This window comes from Triticum urartu, chromosome 5, assembly GCF_003073215.2.
Source record: "Triticum urartu cultivar G1812 chromosome 5, Tu2.1, whole genome shotgun sequence".
NCBI classification, from domain to species: domain Eukaryota; kingdom Viridiplantae; phylum Streptophyta; class Magnoliopsida; order Poales; family Poaceae; genus Triticum; species Triticum urartu.
In genome coordinates this window covers 387,125,138-387,139,070 of record NC_053026.1, presented here as the reverse complement: position 1 = coordinate 387,139,070, position 13,933 = coordinate 387,125,138, and positions in this window count along the sequence as shown.

The following is a 13,933-nucleotide window of genomic DNA, read 5'->3' as shown; positions in this document are numbered from 1 at the left end:
CACACCCGATCATCACGTGGTGTCTAGGCACGATGAACTTTGGCAACAGTGCATACTCAGCGAGAACACTTTTATCTTGAAATTTAGTGAGAGATCATCTTATAATGCTACAGTCAATCAAATCAAGATAAGATGCATAAAAGATAAACATCACATGCAATCAATATAAGTGATATGATATGGCCATCATCATCTTGTGCTTGTGATCTCCAGCTCCGAAGCACCATCATGATCACCACCGTCACCGATGTGACACCTTGATCTCCATCGTAGCATCGTTGTCGTCTCGCCAACTATTGCTTCTACAACTATCGCTACCGCTTAGTGATAAAGTAAAGCAATTACAGGGCGGTTGCATTGCATACAATAAAGAGACAACCATATGGCTCCTACCAGTTGCCGATAACTCGGTTACAAAACATGATCATCTCATACAATAAAATATAGCATCATGTTTGACCATATCACATCACAACATGCCCTGCAAAACCAAGTTAGACGTCCTCTACTTTCTTGTTGCAAATTTTACGTGGCTGCTACGGGCTGAGCAAAAACCGTTCTTACCTACACATCAAAACCACAACGATAGTTCGTCAAGTTAGTGTTGTTTTAACCTTCTCAAGGACCGGGCGTAGCCACACTCGGTTCAACTAAAGTTGGAGAAACTGACACCCACCAGCCACCTGTGTGCAAAGCACGTCAGTAGAACCAGTCTTGCGTAAGCGTACACGTAATGTCGGTCAGGGCCGCTTCATCCAACAATACCGCCGAACCAAAGTGTGACATGCTGGTAAGCAGTATGACTTGTATCGCCCACAACTCACTTGTGTTCTACTCGTGCATATAACATCAACGCATAAAACCAGGCTCTGATGCCACTGTTGGGGAACGTAATAATTTCAAAAAAAATCCTACGCACACGCAAGATCATGGTGATGCATAGCAACGAGGGGGAGAGTGTGTCCACGTACCCTCGTAGACCGAAAGCGGAAGCGTTAGCACAACACGGTTGGTGTAGTCGTACGTCTTCATGATCCGACCGATCAAGTACCGAACGCATGGCACCTCCGAGTTCAGCACACGTTCAACTCGATGACGTCCCTCGAACACCGATCCAAACGAGCTTTGAGGGAGAGTTCTGTCAGCCCGACGGCGTGGTGACGATGATGATGTTCTACCGACGCAGGGCTTCGCCTAAGCACCGCTACGATATGACCGAGGTGGATTATGGTGGAGGGGGGCACCGCACACGGCTAAGAGATCCAAAGGATCAATTGTTGTGTCTATGGGGTGCCCCCCTCCTCCGTATATAAAAGGGGGGAGGAGAGGGCCAGCCAAGGGGAGGATGCGCGCCCAAGGGGGGAGTCCTACTCCCATCGGGAGTAGAACTCCTCATTTTCCTATTTGGAGAGGGAGAGGGAAGGAAGAGGAAGGAGGGAGGAAGGAAAGGGGGCGCCCCCCTCCCAATTTGGATTGGGCTTGGGGGGGGAGCCCCCTCCCTTGCTCCTTTCCCCTCCTTTCCACTAAAGCCCATTAAGGCCCATATACCTCCCGGGGGGTTCCGATAACCTCTCGGTGCTCCGGTATTATCCCAATCTCAGTCGGAACCATTCTGGTGTCCAAATATAGTCGTCCAATATATAGATCTTTATGTCTTGAGCATTTCGAGACTCCTCATCATGTCTGTGATCACATCCGGGACTCTGAACTACCTTCGGTACATCAAAACACATAAACTCATAATATAACCGTCATCGAACTTTAAGCGTGCGGACCCTTCGGGTTCGAGAACTATGTAGACATAACCAAGACACGTCTCCGGTCAATAACCAATAGCGGAATCTGGATGCTCATATTGGCTCCCACATATTGTACGAAGATCTTTATCGGTCAAACCGCATAACAACATACGTTGTTCCCTTTGTCATCGGTATGTTACTTGCCCGAGATTTGATCGTCGGTATCTCAATACCTAGTTCAATCTCGTTACCGGCAAGTCTCTTTACTTGTTCCGTAATACATCATCCCGCAACTAACTCATAAGTTGCAATTTGCAAGGCTTAAGTGATGTGCATTGATGTCTACTACACAATCTTCTTCTTGTAGACGTTGTTGGGCCTCCAAGTGCAGAGGTTTGTAGGACAGTAGCAAATTTCCCTCAAGTGGATGACCTAAGGTTTATCAATCCGTGGGAGGCGTAGGAAAAAGATGGTCTCTCTCAAGCAACCCTGCAACCAAATAACAAAGAGTCTCTTGTGTCCCCAACACACCCAATACAATGGTAAATTGTATAGGTGCACTAGTTCGGCGAAGAGATGGTGATACAAGTGCAATATGGATGGTAGATATAGGTTTTTGTAATCTGAAAATATATAAACAGCAAGGTAACTAATGATAAAAGTGAGCGTAAACGGTATTGCAATGATAGGAAACAAGGTCTAGGGTTCATACTTTCACTAGTGCAAGTTCTCTCAACAATAATAACATAGTTGGATCATATAACTATCCCTCAACGTGCAACAAAGAGTCACTCCAAAGCCACTAATAGTGGAGTACAAACGAAGAGATTATGGTAGGGTACGAAACCACCTCAAAGTTATTCTTTCCAATCAATCCATTGGGCTATTCCTATAAGTGTCACAAACAGCCCCAGAGTTCGTACTAGAATAACACCTTAAGACACAAATCAGCCAAAACCCTAATGTCACCTAAATACTCCAATGTCACCTCAAGTATCCGTGGGTATGATTATACGATATGCATCACACAATCTCAGATTCATCTATTCAATTTAACACAAAGTACTTCAAAGAGTGCCCCAAAGTTTCTACCGGAGAGTCAAGACGAAAACGTGTGCCAACCCCTATGCATAGGTTCATGGGCGGAACCCGCAAGTTGATCACCAAAACATACATCAAGTGAATCACGTGATATCCCATTGTCACCTTAGATACACACGGCAAGACATACATCAAGTGTTCTCAAGTCATTAAAGACTCAATCCGATAAGATTACTTCAAAGGGAAAACTCAATCCATTACAAGAGAGTAGAGGGGGAGAAGAAACATAAGATCCAACTATAATAGCAAAGCTCGCGATACATCAAGATCATGCCAAATCAAGAACACGAGAGAGAGAGAGAGAGATCAAACAGATAGCTACTGGTACATACCCTCAGCCCCGAGGGTGAACTACTCCCTCCTCGTCATGGAGAGCGCCGGGATGATGAAGATGGCCACCGGTGAGGGTTCCCCCCTCCGGCAGGGTGCCGGAACAGGGTCCCGATTGACTTTTGGTGGCTACAGAGGCTTGCGGCGGCGGAACTCTCGATCTATTCTGTTCCCCGAAGTTTTTAGGGTATATGGATATATATAGGCGGAAGAAGTACGTCGGTGGACCTCTGGGCTGTCCATGAGGCAGGGGCGCGCCCTAGGGGGGTGGGCGCGCCACCCACCCTCATGGGCATCCCGGGACTCCCCTGGTGCAACTCCGGTACTCCGTGGGCTTCTTCTGGTCCAAAAATAGGTTCCGTGAAGTTTTAGGTCAATTGGACTCCGTTTGATATTCCTTTTCTTCGAAACACTGAAATAGGCAAAAAAACAGCAATTCTGGGCTAAGCCTCCGGTTAATAGGTTAGTCCCAAAAATAATATAAAAGTGGATAATAAAGCCCAATATTGTCCAAAACAGTAGACAATATAGCATGGAGCAATCAAAAATTATAGATACGTTGGAGACGTATCAGGCATCCCCAAGCTTAATTCCTGCTCGTCCTCGAGTAGGTAAATGATAAAAACGATAATTTTTGATGCGGAGTGCTACTTAGCATAATTTTAATGTAATTCTTCTTAATTGTGGTATGAATATTCAGATCCGAAAGATTCAAGGCAAAAGTTCATATTGACATAAAAATGATAATACTTCAAGCATACTAACTAAGCAATTATGTCTTCTCAAAATAACATGGCCAAAGAAAGTTCATCCCTACAAAATCATATAGTTTAGTCATGTTTCATTTTCGTCACACAAGAATGCTCTCAGCATGCACAACCCCGATGACAAGCCAAGAAATTGTTTCATACTTTAGTAATCTCAAACTTATAAACCTTCACGCAATACATGAGTGTGAGCCATGGATATAGCACTATGGGTGGAATAGAATATGATGATGGGGGTTATGTGGAGAAGACAAAAAGGATAAGATCTCACATCAACGAGGCTAATCAATGGGCTATGGAGATGCCCATTGATTGATGTTAATGCAAGGAGTAGGGATTGTCATGAAACGGATGCACTAGAGCTATAAATGTATGAAAGCTCAACAAAAGAAACTAAGTGGGTGTGCATCCAACTTGCTTGCTCATGAAGACCTAGGGCACTTGAGGAGGCCCATTGTTGGAATATACAAGCCAATTTCTATAATGTAAAATTCCCACTAGTATATGAAGGTGACAACATAGGAGACTCTCTATCATGAAGATCATGGTGCTACTTTGAAGCACAAGTGTGGTAAAAGGACAGTAGCATTGCCCCTTTTTATTTCTCTTTTTTGGCCTTCTTTTTTGGCCTTTCTCTCTTTTTTGGGAAAATGCTCTATTAAATGATGATCATCACACTTCTATTTATTTACAACTCAATGATTACAACTCGATACTAGAACATAGTATGACTCTATATGAATGCCTCCGACGGTGTACCAGGATATGCAATGAATCAAGAGTGACATGTATGAGAGAATTATGAATGGTGGCTTTGCCACAAATACTATGTCAACTACATGATCATGTTAAGCAATATGACAATGATGAATGTGTCATGATGAACGGTATGGTGGAAAGTTGCATGGCAATATATCTCAGAATGGCTATGGAAATGCCATAATAGGTAGGTATGGTGGCTGTTTTGAGGAAGATATAAGGAGGTTTATGTGTGAAAGAGTGTATCATATCACGGGGTTTGGATGCACCGGCGAAGTTTGCACCAACTCTCAGTGTGAGAAAGGGCAATGCAAGGTACCGAAGAGGTTAGCAATGATGGAAGGGTGAGAGTGCGTATAATCCATGGACTCAACATTAGTCATAAAGAACTCACATACTTATTGCAAAAATCTACAAGCCATCAAAAACCAAAGCACTACGCGCATGCTCCTAGGGGGATAGATTGGTAGGAAAAGACCCTCGCTCGTCCCCGACTGCCACTCATAAGGAGGACAATCAAAGAACACCTCATGTTTCAAATTTGTTACATAACATTTACCATACGTGCATGCTACGGGACTTGCAAACTTCAACACACACTAGTAGAAAAAGGGTCAAACGTGAAGCACATTAGTGCCGGTTTGTAAAAAAACCGGCACTAATGTGATCAATAGTGCCAGTTCGAATGGCTATGCATTAGTGCCGGTTCGTAATGAACCTTTAGTACCGGTTCGTGCCACGAACGGTACTAAAGGGGTGGTGGCAGGCTGGCGTCAGGCCAGGGCCCCACGAGCCCCTTTAGTGACGGTTTGTGACACAAACCGGTACTAAAGGTCTAACCTATAGTACCGGTTTGCGTCACCAACCGGCACTATAGAGTCTTAACCTATAGTCCCGGTTGAAGACACAAACCGGCACTATAGGGCAATTTTCAAACTCTACCCCACCCCCCCGTGTATCGCCATTTCAGTTTTGAAAAACTCAAAAGAAAATGATAAAAACTTCAAAAAATAAAATCCTTCGAGAGGTAGTTATATTACTACATCTACTAGTTAGGAAAATTTGAAAACTTAAATTTGGACATGTTTTGCAAAAAGTGTAGGGAAAATGTAAAACGGCTATAACTTTTGCATACGATGTCGGAAAAAAATGTATAATATATCAAAAAATTCAGCACGAAAATCCGCATCCGATGGAGACGGCCTATGGCCTGTTTCGAATTTTTTAGAATCCTCAAATTCCAAAATAAAAAAAAAGATATGGTCAAATTTCAGTTTTTTTAAAAAAATTTGGTTAAATCTGGTCAAACTACTTATTCAAGAAGTATTAATGTTACTACATAATTATTCAAGAATATTAGTGTTACTAAATAATTATTTCAATTTTTTGAATTTTGGTCAAATCTGGTCAAACTATGGTCAAACTTATTCAAGAAATATTAGCGTTACTAAATAATTACTGTTTTTTTAGAATAATAGTTTCAAACTCAAACGGTGAAATGTGTGACTTCATGCTCAAGCTAAACTCCTGAGGGTTAATAGGATTAACATCTTACTATTGTTAGGAAAACAACAAGTGCAGACTTGGAAACGAAGGAGAATAGAACCCGAAAGTTAAGCGTGCTCGGGTTGGACTAGTGAGAGGGATGGGTGACCGGTCGGGAAGTTAGATGATTTGGAATGAGTGATCCACACTTGAGCAGTTAAGAAAGGTGATTAGAGACTAAATCATCAAATAATTCAAAAAAATTTAAAAATCGAAAAAAAAATCAAATTTTTTTCCAAAAAATTCAAAAAAAATCTTTAGTACCGGTTGGTAACACCAACCGGTACTAAAGGTCCCCCATACCAGGGCGTGAGCTCACGCCACGTGGTGGCACTTTAACGTCGGTTCGTGCCGAACCGGTACTAAAGGGGGGGCCTTTAGTGCCCACACTTTAGTGCCGGTTCCATAACCGGCACTAAAGGCCCTTACAAACCGGTTTTAAAGCTCCGTTTTCTACTAGTGACAAGCATTTCTCAAATTCACAACTACTCAACTAGCATGACTTTGATATCACCATCTTCATATCTCAAAACAATTATCAAGCATCAAACTTTTCTTAGAATTCAACACACTCAAAAGAAAGTTTTACAAATCTTGAATACCAAGGATATTAGATTTTTAAGCAAATTACCATGCTATTTAAGACTCTCAAAATAATCTAAGTGAAGAATGAGAGATAAATAGTTTCTATAAAACAAATCCACTACCGTGCTCTAAAAGATAAAAGTGTAGCACTAGAGCAAACAACAAACTACTCCGAAAGATATAAGTGAAGATCAATGAGTAGTCGAATAATTATGCAACTAAGTGAAGACTCTCCCATTTTAGGAATTTAATATCTTGGTATTTTATTCAAACAACAAGCAACACAAAATAAAATGACATGATGCTCCAAGCAAAACACATATCATGTGGTGAATAAAAATATAGCTCCAAGTAAAGTTACCGATGAACGAAGACGAAAGAGGGGATGCCATCCGGGGCATCCCCAAGCTTAGACGCTTGGTTATCCTTGAATATTACCTTGGGGTGCCTTGGGCATCCCCAAGATTTGGCTCTTGCCACTCCTTATTCCGTAGTCCATCGAATCTTTACCCAAAACTTGAAAACTTCACAACACAAAACTTAACAGAAAATCTTGTGAGCTCCATTAGCGAAAGAAAACAAAACACCACTTCAAGGTACTGTAATGAACTCATTATTTATTTTTATTGGTGTTAAACCTACTATATTCCAACTTCTCTATGGTTTATAAACTATTTTACTAGCCATAGAGTCATCAAAATAAGCAAACAACACACGAAAAACAGAATCTGTCAAAAACAGAACAGTCTGCAGTAATCTGTAAATAACGCAAACTTATGGAACTCCAAAAATTCTAAAATAAATTGGTGGACCTGAGGAATTTGTCTAGTAATAATCTTAAAAAATAATGAACTAAATAGCACTCTCCAGTAAAAAGTTAAAGCTAATCTCGTGAGCGCTAAAGTTTCTGTTTTTTACAGCAAGATCATAAAGACTTCACCCAAGTCTTCCCAAAGGTTCTACTTGGCACAAACACTAATTAAAACATAAAACCACATCTAAAAAGAATCTAGATGGATTATTTATTACTAAACAGAACCAAAAATCAAGAAACTAAACTAAAATTGGGTTGCCTCCCAACAAGCGCTATCGTTTAACGCCCCTAGCTAGGCATGATGATTTCAATGATGCTCACATAAAAGATAAGAATTGAAACATAAAGAGAGCATCATGAAGAATATCACTTGCACATTTAAGTCTAACCCACTTCCTATGCATAGGGATTTTGTGAGCAAACAACTTATGGGAACAATAATCAACTAGCATAGGAAGGCAAAACAAGTGTAACTTCAAAAACTTAAGCACATAGAGAGGAAACTTGATATTATTGCAATTCCTACAAGCATATATTCCTCCCTCATAATAATTTTAAGTAGCATCCTGAATGAATTCAACAATATAACCAGCACCTAGAGCATACTTTTCATGATCTACTTGCATAGAAATTTTATTACTCTCCACATAAGCAAATTTCTTCTCATGAATAATAGTGGGAGCATCATAAGAGACTTGAATACTATAAATTATTTCCACATTAAAAGAGTAATGTTCAGAGAAGGGGTACTCATAATCATGACAAGTTTTATAAATATAATCATCACTACTCTTTATAGCATAACTTTTATCACAATAATCATCATAAGTAGCAATTTTGTTCTCATCATATTCGATTGAAACCTCTTCCGAAATAGTGGATACATCACCAAATAAAGTCATGACCTCTCCAAATCCACTTTCATAAATATTATAAGATTCAACATCCTCCAAAATAGTGGGATCATTACTTCCTAAAGTTGACACTCTTCCAAACCAACTTTCATAAATATAATCATCATAAGTAGGAGGCATGCTATCATCATAACAAATTTGCATATCAAAACTTGTGATACTAAAAATATCATCTTCATTAAACTTAGCATCCCCAAGCTTGGGACAAACATTAATTGCAGCAAATATATTCTCAAAAACATCATCTTCATGAAACATAGCATCCCCAAGCTTGGGCCTTTTCATATCATAAGCATAATCACTCTCCTCATTAATGTATGGATAGCACCAATAGTATAGCAAACATTATCATCATATTCTTCCAAGCAAGTGCCAAAAAGATTTTCAAGATCATAATAAGTATCATTATCTTCCCAATCATAATCATCACAACAAGCAATAGGCATAACGAGATCATCATCAAGTGCATCATCTTCCACAATTATTTTTGATTCATCTTTATGAGGCACAACAATAATAGGAGCAATATTATTTCGGAGAGATATCTTTTTACCTCTCTTCCTTTTTCTTTTCTTCTTCTTCACCGCATCATTTGTGGGTTCAATCCTCTTTTTGGAGCTCCTTATTAATGAGATTGGTTGAATAGAAGGTTCCTCCTCATTACCTGATTCATCATAAGAAACAATAGGAGGATATTGGGAAGTCTCTTCCCTTTCGTTAGTGTCACGACCGGTTTTCCAGGCATTAAATTCCAGAAAAAGGCCGTTGTGCTCACCAGCCCCAGGATTACTGTTAGCTGATGAGGCACCAACTTGTTACAGAAATTCCAAGCAAAAGTGCAAAATATATAGTACAAGACCATTGTGGCCTATGAGTACATCAAATGGTTTCTAGTGGTTGAGGGCGGAAGCGGTTTGTGGATCAACACGGTCTATGGGACTCCATTTCCCACAGGAACAGCTGACCAGGTTAACTCCTATCTTCGCGAGGCTGCTATCACCGTTGCTTAGGTCCCGAGGCTGTCATCGCCACGCTCCTCTCCAAGCAAGCAATCTGGCCAAGACAATAGCCAGGGACAAGCCAGTGAGTACTTTGAATGTACTCGCAAACATTAAGAACACAGGTATAATATAATTGATCAACATGTACTGAAATATTCTATGATCACATCATCAGTCATAAATAAAATCTTGATGCAAGCAGGTTATTTATATGCAACCGTAATATGCAATGACAGAATAGAAATAAAATGCACCGATCGGATGTCTGAAGCGACGTCTCGAAAGGATAGTAAAAGTGAGCATGCCTCAGTCGGGCGTCTTAGCGACACCACGTAAGGGGCTTATAAAGTAAATAAAATAACAAGCATGCCACAGTCGGGCGTCTGAGCGACGCCACATAAAGGGCTTATAAGAAAATGAAATAACAAACATGCCGCGGTCGGGCGTCTGTGCGACGCCGCATAAAGGGCTTATGAGTAAATGAAATAACCGCATGCCACAGTCGGGCGTCTGAGCGACACCACATAAAGGGCTTGTAAAAATAAATAAAATAACAAGCATGCCACAGTCGGGCGTCTGAGCGACGCCAATAAAGGGCTTATAATCATAGTGAATATCCCAGGAGGTGGTACCGTCCCAGGGATATTCCTTATTTCAAACAATACAACCGGTTAGTCCATAATGATAACAATCATAACCATCATATATCAACATGTCATCATCAATATTCGAGTTTAGTGGTTTCTCCTCCGAAGACCGACACTAAGACCGACACTTGACCCATCCCAGACTGTAATCCTTAACCATGGACACGGCTATTCGAATAGGTTTAATATCTCTGCAGAGGGTACTCTTTACCCACGAGTAACGGATTCCTTTAGTCCATCGGGACTAATTCCGTCTACGGTCTTTTAATTGAAAACACACCTGACTTGCACACACCAGCTTTTACTCGTGTCTGGAATCACCCATGACACCTGTTAAGCAAAACTCTAAGTGGGGAGGCTACAACCTCGCGTAGCATGGGATCAAATTTCTATCGCGCGCTCTAAGGGGTGCCCCCCTCTCGGTCCCAACCGGATACACCCATGCCCCCGGACCAGGTGGCATGCCTACCAGCTACAACCGGTATCTTCCACCATGGCCTCTCTGTACGGTGTGTGCCAAGACAAGGGTTAACAACTTACTGACCATACCCACCTACGGGACGGAGTGGTAGTACGAAACAAGTATGGGGATTACCGGAACAAGGACTCAATCTAATGGCCGACTCAGGAGGCTTATGGAGTTTCCTGCATGACATGGTAATAAAATTATTTCAACCAACCAATCAACACTCATTATACCTTGCCATGCCATACCGGATATAACCGTCCCGACGGGACCCGGCGACAGCTTACTCCTACCCAAGGCAGGGCTTTCCCGGATTCTTTCCGGCATGCATGCAGGCCACATGAGGATGATTACCATCACAAAGTATATTCATTCCCAACAGCAAGGAAAATCACTAATATGCATCCATGCAAATGACCATATCACATGAAATAACAAGTTCTCCGAAATAAGGTGGTGTTATAAACGTGTCAACTATCACATCAAAGATATTATGTCAGGGTTCAAGATGCTTGCCTTCAAGGTGTGGAGAGGTGGGGGTGCTCTCCAAAACTTTTGAAAGTTTTCTTCCTCTCTCCAAAATCCTTTTTCAATAAATTTGAATTAACACACAATTTCAAAACAGCACAAAAAAGTTGTTTGAAATTTTTTTCAAATAAATATGATAAAAAACTAGACAAAAATTTAAAGAGGACAGAAAAAAATCAATCAAAAATCATTTTCTGTTTAAAAGTTATAAGAGTTTTAATCCAGGGACTTTTCTGTAATGAAACAGAAACTTTCCAGGGTTCTCTTTATAAAATAAGAAAACGCTTCAGTCCCGAATACGCCAGTTCAGTGGAGAAAGCGTATTTTGCCCGAAGGCGTTTCCAGAAAACGATTCGAAAAGAATAAAAGGCTGATGGGGCGGACCCACCCGTCGGATTTGAAAACAGAAGCAGAGCTTTGGCGCTAGAGGGCCGCGGCGATCGCCGGCGGTGATCTACGGCGAGGCAGGGGGATCGGAGGTTACCAACGTGCTCATGGCGTCACTCTGCGTCGGTTGGTGGTGGTGGTGGTGGTTGGCGAGCACCACGTCGGCGGTGGCTCCTGCTCCGGCGGACGGTGGTTCGGGCGTGGATGGAGCTCGCTGGAGAGTGCTGCGAAGGGCAAATTGAGGAGGGGGTTAGGCCTCTGGTAGCTAGAGGAGGTGATTGACGGAGTCTGGGCGCCGGGGACGGCCTCACCGAAGAGAACGTTGCTGGAGCCCGAGGCGGACGGAGGTGGCCGGAGTCGAGGAAGAAAGGCTCCTCGAGGCTCCTCCAGTGGCTAGGCGGGGTCTGGCGAGGTGGTGGAGTTGTGCGGGGGCAAGAGCAAGCTCGGGCGGCTATATATAGATGGCCCGAGGCGGTTGCCGTGAACGGATAAGTCCGGCGGGCGATTACGCCGGCGCTGTGGGTGGACGGTCGGCTTAGGGGCTTGAGCATCGTCTAGGTGAAGCAGCGGTGCCATCCCCGTGTCCAACTCAACACGGGAGGGAGGATTACGGCCTGCCCTCGACGGAACGGCTGCACGGCACGCCGGCGGTAGAGAACGCGCTCTGCGCGTGCCAGGCCACGGCGACGGTGCTGCATGCGTGCGCTGGCAAGGGAGTGGCCACGCGGAGCTCTCAGCAGGTTTGGGCGGTGCTGAACGGCGTTATGCCACAGTGTTGCCCCCTGTCGGCCGCTACGGTGGCTCTGCCGCCGCGGGACACGCCGGCGCAGGTGGGCCAGGGCGCCACCGACGCCAGGAAGGCGCCAAGTGCGCGTGCGGGGTGCTGGCCAAGGGGATGGGGCCGTGTGCATCGCGCCAGGGTGCACTGTGGTCGCATGACCGAAGTCTGACGAAACTGAAACTCTGAACTTTACTGAATTTCTGAAAGTGCAACGAAACAGTGCAGTTCAGGTGTTCGACAGAATGCTTTTGGCATGAAGGGATTTTTCCTTGAGCTGAAACATGGTGGAGTGGCCTCTCATTGCACCAGGAGGCTGCCTGAATTTTGGTAGAATTTTTGGAGAAGAGAAAATATGAATTTCACCAAATTTGACAAATCTGGTCCAAACTTGCAGAGGCTGAAACTTGAAAATCTTAAAAAGAAGAAGAGTGGATCTTGATGGTCCTAGGTTGTGGGTGCTAAGGACTATCCAGAGGAGTTGGTTTGAGATCAAAACTCAAAGGAAATTAGGTACTTGCTTTGCAAATCACCTAGGCTGGACCAGAATGGAAAAGAGGTTGATTCTCTCAAAAATTTCAAAGAACAGCACTAGGTTTTTGCATAATGTGATTTAAAAACATCACATGACATCTCCAAATTTTGGTTGGAACTTTAAGTGAATTTATCAAATGGTTGTAGTTCAATTATGGCCATATAACCTTGGAAAACCATTTTTCAAGAAAATAAAGTTCAAGCAAATTAATTATGTAATTAGCTCTACTAATAAAATAAAAGTTTTTCTTGAGAGGTTAAACAAGTCCAAAAACATATTTGAAAAGTTTTCACTTTGGGGGAAAAACTCCATAAATCAAGGGAGGAAAAGGTTCAAAAATAAAAAGGGAGCCTAGAAAATAAAAGTTTTAATTTCCTGGCAAAATTTTAATTAATAAAACAAGGTCAAAAATTTGGGGTGTCACAACACTACCCCCCTTAAGAAAAATCTCGTCCTCGAGATTTGATAAGGGTTGTTTTTTCAAAAATATCTTCCCTGTTAGTTGGAACCAAAAAGCTTACTCATAGCACAAACTTTGTGCGGCCGGGGTTGGTTTTTGGTACGCTCGAAGTAAAATGCAACCATTCACCAACGTACACAAGCATGGTAAAAAAAATCGAGGCGCTCAAGCAAACATCATTCAATCATGGCAACACACAAATACAGGGCGTGGCCGTACTAAGGCTCGGTACTAATCAAGCAAATTAGTCTACCTCGTTCATATCCAAGCAGGCGTGTCTTGTGGATGTCGAGGCTTCTCTTCGGGTCTCACTGTCGGGATTAGCTGGAGTGGGTTGAGGGGCTGCAGGCTCGGGGTAGCAATGATGACCATCTCGGGGATTGTTGGCCACAACCCCGTTGGAGTGTGCTCCCAAGAGGCGACGGAGCACTTCTGGGGTCATCGAAGCACCTTGGCCGACGGCTGGGGCAGATCTCAGGGACTCGATCGGGTGTCCAAACAGCACGACTGGGTTGTCGGCGTTGGGCTCGTTCTCTTCTCTCGCCGGGGCTCGACGAACCAGCTCTCCACGAGCTGC